Source organism: Polyodon spathula, chromosome 7 (assembly GCF_017654505.1).
Source record: "Polyodon spathula isolate WHYD16114869_AA chromosome 7, ASM1765450v1, whole genome shotgun sequence".
Taxonomy (NCBI): domain Eukaryota; kingdom Metazoa; phylum Chordata; class Actinopteri; order Acipenseriformes; family Polyodontidae; genus Polyodon; species Polyodon spathula.
In genome coordinates this window covers 37513561-37519560 of record NC_054540.1, presented here as the reverse complement: position 1 = coordinate 37519560, position 6000 = coordinate 37513561, and positions in this window count along the sequence as shown.

Sequence of the window (6000 nt, the reverse complement as noted above, 5' to 3'; positions counted from 1 at the left end):
CCGAGGTGGCTCCCAGGCTACCCCATCCAAGAGAGCTTGCCGAATCAATGTTTGTGCACACCCAGAGTCCGCAAATGCATAAGTACTCTTTCCCCCGACCTGTACTCTTAACTGATAAGGGCCCTCCCGACATTCCCCAGTGTTCCTACCTGTTACTGCTGACCAGGATCTTGTTGCCAGGTCCACCTTCATTACTGGACAATTCCTGGCAATGTGTCCAGGCTCATTACATTGGTAGCACACTTGGTTAGGAGGCATCAACGGAGTTAATCTGTCCTGCGGGTCCGCGACCGGCAGGTTAGGGGGATTCTCTCTCGCCCAGGATGGGGCTAACCTCGACCTCCATGGTCTGAAGGTCTGGTTACCCCCTCTGGGCTTCATTGGTTGGTTGGTCCGAGTTAGTTAAGGGGCAGGAGTGGGGTCTGAGCCGGCGCCTTCGTTCACGTCTTCATAGGCCTCCGCCAGGAGGATGGCATCCTCGAGAGTGGTAGGTCGATTCCTCTTAATCCACTCTCGATTCCCTGGCGGTAGTATAGACGCGAACTGTTCTATAACTATTTTCTGCACCAGTTCTTGGGGTGTATGTTCTTCTGGCCGCAGCCACCGGGTGCACTGATCTAAAAGATATTGTCCCGCAACCCGGGGCCGCATCCCCTTGGACAGCTGGTATTCCCGAAAACGGCGCCGGTATGTTTCCTCCGTGATCCCGAGGCGTGAGAGAATGGCTTCTTTTACTTTAACATAGTCCCCTGCATCTGTGGCCGTCAGGGCTTGATATGCTGCCTGAGCTTCCCCTGTCAGGCAGGGTGCCAATTTCATGGCCCAATGTTCCTGTGGCCGAGGTCATTTTCTGAAGCTTTGGCTGAGCTGCAAACATCTCTCTGATGTTGATATTGATAGTTTTTCCACCAGCTGTCCAAAGAACTGGGCGAGCTGTTCCTGGCGCCGTGTCTCTCTCTCCTCTCATTTCTCCTCCTGCTCCCTAAACATTGCCAAAACTGTAGCTGGATCCATTTTCACTTCTGACACCACGTGTGAGGCAAGAGTGTATTAAATGGAATGTCCAGACAGTAATTTATGTGTACAGAAATAAAATAATTTATTTTTATTATCTATACACAACAAAATAATTAAATAACAAAAGAAAACAAAATGGTGTGAGGGAAGGAGTCCAGGGGTGAAATCCAAAACAGACCGTGAGAACTCGTCTTTAATCGTCTTCGTGACAAACCATACATAAAAAAAAAAAGACAAAAGAAATGTTAGTGTTTTCAAAAAATCCCGCTGCACCAAACTAGTCTCTCCCTCCACCCGTTACTCCGCCTATTTTACTTTCGGACCAACCCCGAACACAGTAGTATGTTCCCTTTAGTATGTAATGTCCCGCCTCTGTAGTCAGTGGAACGCCAATCCCCAACTGACAAGTGTCCTTATCCTTCACTTGACTCCAGTGGCTGGAATTTACATCTTCGTACTTCCGCCCCTCACCAAGGTGCCGCCCCTCAAAAAGATGACTTTTGCCATGGTCACGAGATCTTGGTAAGGGAAGTCCCGAGTTGGTTTGATGCCATCTACTGTCGGGAGGCTGAATCATAGACCGAAATCCCTTTGACTCATCACAGTGTAATATAAATCTGGTGATATGGAGCAATGAATCTGCTAGCAGGGGTCTCCAATCCTGGTCGTGGAGGGCCGGTGTTCCTCCTGGTTTTTGTTCCAACTGTACCCTAAATTAATTAATTAAGTAACAAACACGCGCTAGGCTGAAAATTGCGACAGAGCACCTGTAGTACATGCAGATAATGAATCCAGAAGCACATGTCTTTAATTGGCAAAAATCATACTATTGCCTTATGCTTAAAGCCATCGCTTTTAGTACATATTTCTGGAACAGAAGTACCTAGAACCACCATTCAAATGGTTCTAGACTGAGGGTACCAGCCTGAATGTAACATTCTCAATTTTGTAGCAATTCTTTGCAAAAAAAAATTTCAGGGTGTTCAACCCCATTCATTTCTATGGCAGTGTTAAAAAAAACACATTTTCAGTCATAGCTCTTGACCCAGAGCACCTACAACCACCGTTTCACACCCCTTTCATTGATTTACATACAAAATGTAATTGATCTAATTAAACTAATATTATAAGATACCCCAAATGTGGTTTTAATTGTACAATTAGAAAAAACTAAGATAAAAATCTTGTTTGTAAAATTAAAACAATTAAACAGTATATATAGAAACATGTAGTTTCTAGAATAATACAAAGTGAAATCGGTAAAGTGAGTTAAATACATACATGTACTACATGCATGACAAAGTATGATACTAATCTTGTTTTGTGAGTAGGACGTGGGGCTCTTGTTTTGATACTTAATAGTTGGGCTTATTGTTTCTAGCTTCACGGAAGTGTGAATGGAAGCCATGTTGAACAAAGAATACACAACCAGGGTCACAGGTACAAAACACAGGAAGTGTGGTATAACAATGAGCCACAAGGTGGCACAGACCTGCAGTCTAACATCCATAACATCTCGTCTTTTTTAAGAAAGAAAAACCTTCAACTTGACTTATGTTTAAATGGTACATTTTGAAACAGTTCCATCAATTGTTTTTCTTTATGTAGTGGGATAGTATTGTTGTTAGATGTGGTGTATTTAGTTATATTATTTTATTGCATGTTGTTGCTCATGAGAACCATACCGGCGCCGCTCTGTCTCTGACTGAGGACCCGCCGCTGTTCTGTCTGTGGAATTACTCCCTCACCGCACACACATTGGATTTGCTGCTTATTGTGTTGTGTGTTGTATTGCTAATGAGAACCGCATCGGCAGCACTCCGTCTCTGACTCAGGATCCGCCACCATTCCGTCTCCGACTCAGGAATTGCTGCTTCACTGCTCACACACCGGACCTGCTACCGATGAGTTGCGTTGCCACCCATTCTACCTCTGACTCAAGAATCGCTAGCTGATCACTCTGCTTCCACGCTGGATCTGCTGGTGCGAGTCGCATCGTCACACGTGCAGTCTCAGACTCGGGAATCGCTGGCTACTCACTCTGCTTCCATGTTGGAGCCACTGCAGCCGCTCCTTACCACACCACTCCGTCTCTGACTCTGAAACGCTGGATTCTGGAACTCTGCTTTGCATGCTTGCATTTAATAGAAAGCTCTTTGTCTTGTTTGTAAAATGCTGTATTCAAATAGTAAAAGGTACACAAAATAACAATCTTCAATACAGTAACCCAAAGGATCCCTGGGTCTGACTCCAAGCACAGAGCTCAGTACAACTTTTCATTCACATTTCCCAGGGTTAAATAGCCCTAGTTCCTCCCCTAGTCCCTGTAGCAGGCAACCTATAGAAGGTAAGGCATCCTTATCAACATTCTCTGATTGGTCAAAATCCTATAGAGCTTGGCACCACTCAGTCTGGGCTCACACTGCGACTAGATGGTTGTCAAGTGTACCGCAGCATGTGACTAATGCTTTTGCGTTCTTACATTCAATTTTATTTACATAATTATAACAAACTAACATTCAACAGTGTCTGATTACAACATCGTTCAGTACATAAAAACTAGCATTCAATTGTGTTGAAGGATTACAGATAATACTGCATATATTTCCCTTTTAATGCAGTGTTTTACTGATTATTGTCGAGTGTGTAATTCCTGCACTATAGTAATAATATAACATAGCTAATTTGCTTACACTTTACATCATGCTGTATGATCAGTTCCTACATATTACAGTGCCGAGAAAAAGTGTGTGAACCCATTAGGATTTTCACAAATTTCAAACCTAAAATGTTATTAGATCTTAATAGTTTTTCAACATATATTTATCCACAAATGATTCAACATTTAATATACATGTGTGAAAAGTATGTGAAACTTTAGATTCAGTAACTGGTGGCATCCCCTTGAGCAGCAATGACTTCAAGAAAGCGTTTCCTGTAACTGTTGATCAGTCTCTCTCTCATTTCGACCCATTCCTCCTTATAGAATTGCTTCAACTCATTGACATTTGCTTCGTTGCATGGACAGCTCAGTTCAGGTCCTGCCACAACATTTCAATGGGGTTTAGGTCTGGACTTTGACTAGGCCATTCTAAAACGCAGAATTTCTTCTTCTATAGCCATTCTTTTGTAGATCTGCTTGTATGTTTAGGATCATTGCCTTGCTGCATGACTCACTTTCAGTTAAGCTTCAGCTCATAGACGGATGGCCTGACATTCTCCTCTAGAATCTTCTGATACAATGCAGAATTCATGGTTATGTCAATGATGGCAAGCCGTCCGGGTTCTGAGGCAGCAAAGCAGCCCCAAACCATCACACTCCCACCACTATGCTTGATGGTTGGGATGAGTTTCTTCTGTTCAAACGCAGTGTTTGGTTTTCGCCAAACATAAAGTTTCTCATTGAAGCCAAAAAGTTCTTCTTTTGACTCGTCTGTCCAGAGAACATTGTTCCAGAAGTCTTGTGGATCATCTATGTGCTCTTTGGCTAACTTCAGACGGGGAGCAATGTTCTTTTTAGAGAGCAGTGGTTTCCTCCTGCTTATCCTTCCATGAACTCAATTCTTGTTCAGTCCTTTTCTGATAGTTGAGTCATGAACACACATTAGTCAAGGTGAGAGTGGTCTGCAGATCCTTAGATGTTACTGTGGGGTTCTTTGTGACTTCCTTGATGATTTTCAGTTTGTTCTTGGAGAGATTTTGGTAGGATGACCAATCCTGTGTAGAGTGACTGTGGTCTTGAACTTTTACTGATCTGTCTGACAGTGGATTGGTGGAGCCCCAAATCCTTAGAAATGGTTTTGTAACCTTTCTAGACTGATGAGCATCAATAACTGTTTTTCTGAGGTCCTCAAAGATTTATTTTGATCTTGGCATGACGTGTTTCCACACACCTGTATGGTGAAGACCAAACTCACAATGTTTCTGATCTTAATATAGGGTGGGGTCCCAAACTCACCCCTGAAGATCTACCGAAGTATTTAAACACCAGATTCTAATTATCCCCTTAATTGAGCTGATAAAACCAGGGGTTCACTTACTTTTTCACATACCCTGAATATTAATTACTCATTGTTTATCTAACTCGTACATCATTTTCTTTCAAAAGACATGGAATTGGTTAATATAAACCCTATTGGATATTTAAGAAGGCTATCATGGTAAAACTATGGAATTTCCATAATTATCATTGGAGTTCACCAACTTTTTCTCGGCACTGTAAGCCTTTCCGGCGACTTTGCCTGTCTTCCACTGCAAGAGTAAACAGGGCTCTTTTCTGCAGGGAGCTGCTTAGCTCTAACTGTTGTTGATGAGCCATTATGAGCTCTGCTAACTGACACACTTGGCACTGAATTGCTGACCGATATGCTTGCTTGCTCAAAGTTCTCATTGTTCCTGCTCTCTGGTATGTCAGCTGTATCTCCTCTAACTCTGCCTGCTTGGCCTTGCACTAATTGGGGTGCTGCTATCTTTAATTGCCTTAACATCAGGCACTGTGCTGGGCTACTATCCATGCCCTCTGTTGGCGTGTTTCCAATTGATACTTTTTACAAATGCTGATAGATATTTGTGATATCATCTACTGATATTTATTGAACAAAACATTTGAATAGTAAGGTAAATGCATGTCTTAAAAGAGTGCTTCTATATATGTTTTTTTATTGGTTTGTTACTATACACATTAAGAAAACCAGAACACTTTAAAAGCGACACACAGGCAATTCAGAACATTTCAGGCTGACAGCTATCATAGAGAATGGTGTAGTATTCAGTGTACCCCAGCAACAGTATGTGCCAGTCTTATTTTGATCATCTAATAATTGAATCAACTCTGGTTAACTTCACAAAGCATGAAAACAAAAAAAAAAACATAAAAACATGACATGAGTTGTTCTGACAGATTATCAATAATTGAAGTGTAACATTCATAAAGCCCCCATCCCCCCTCTCCCCCCCTCCAGGTGAACCACTAAAACAGTCTCA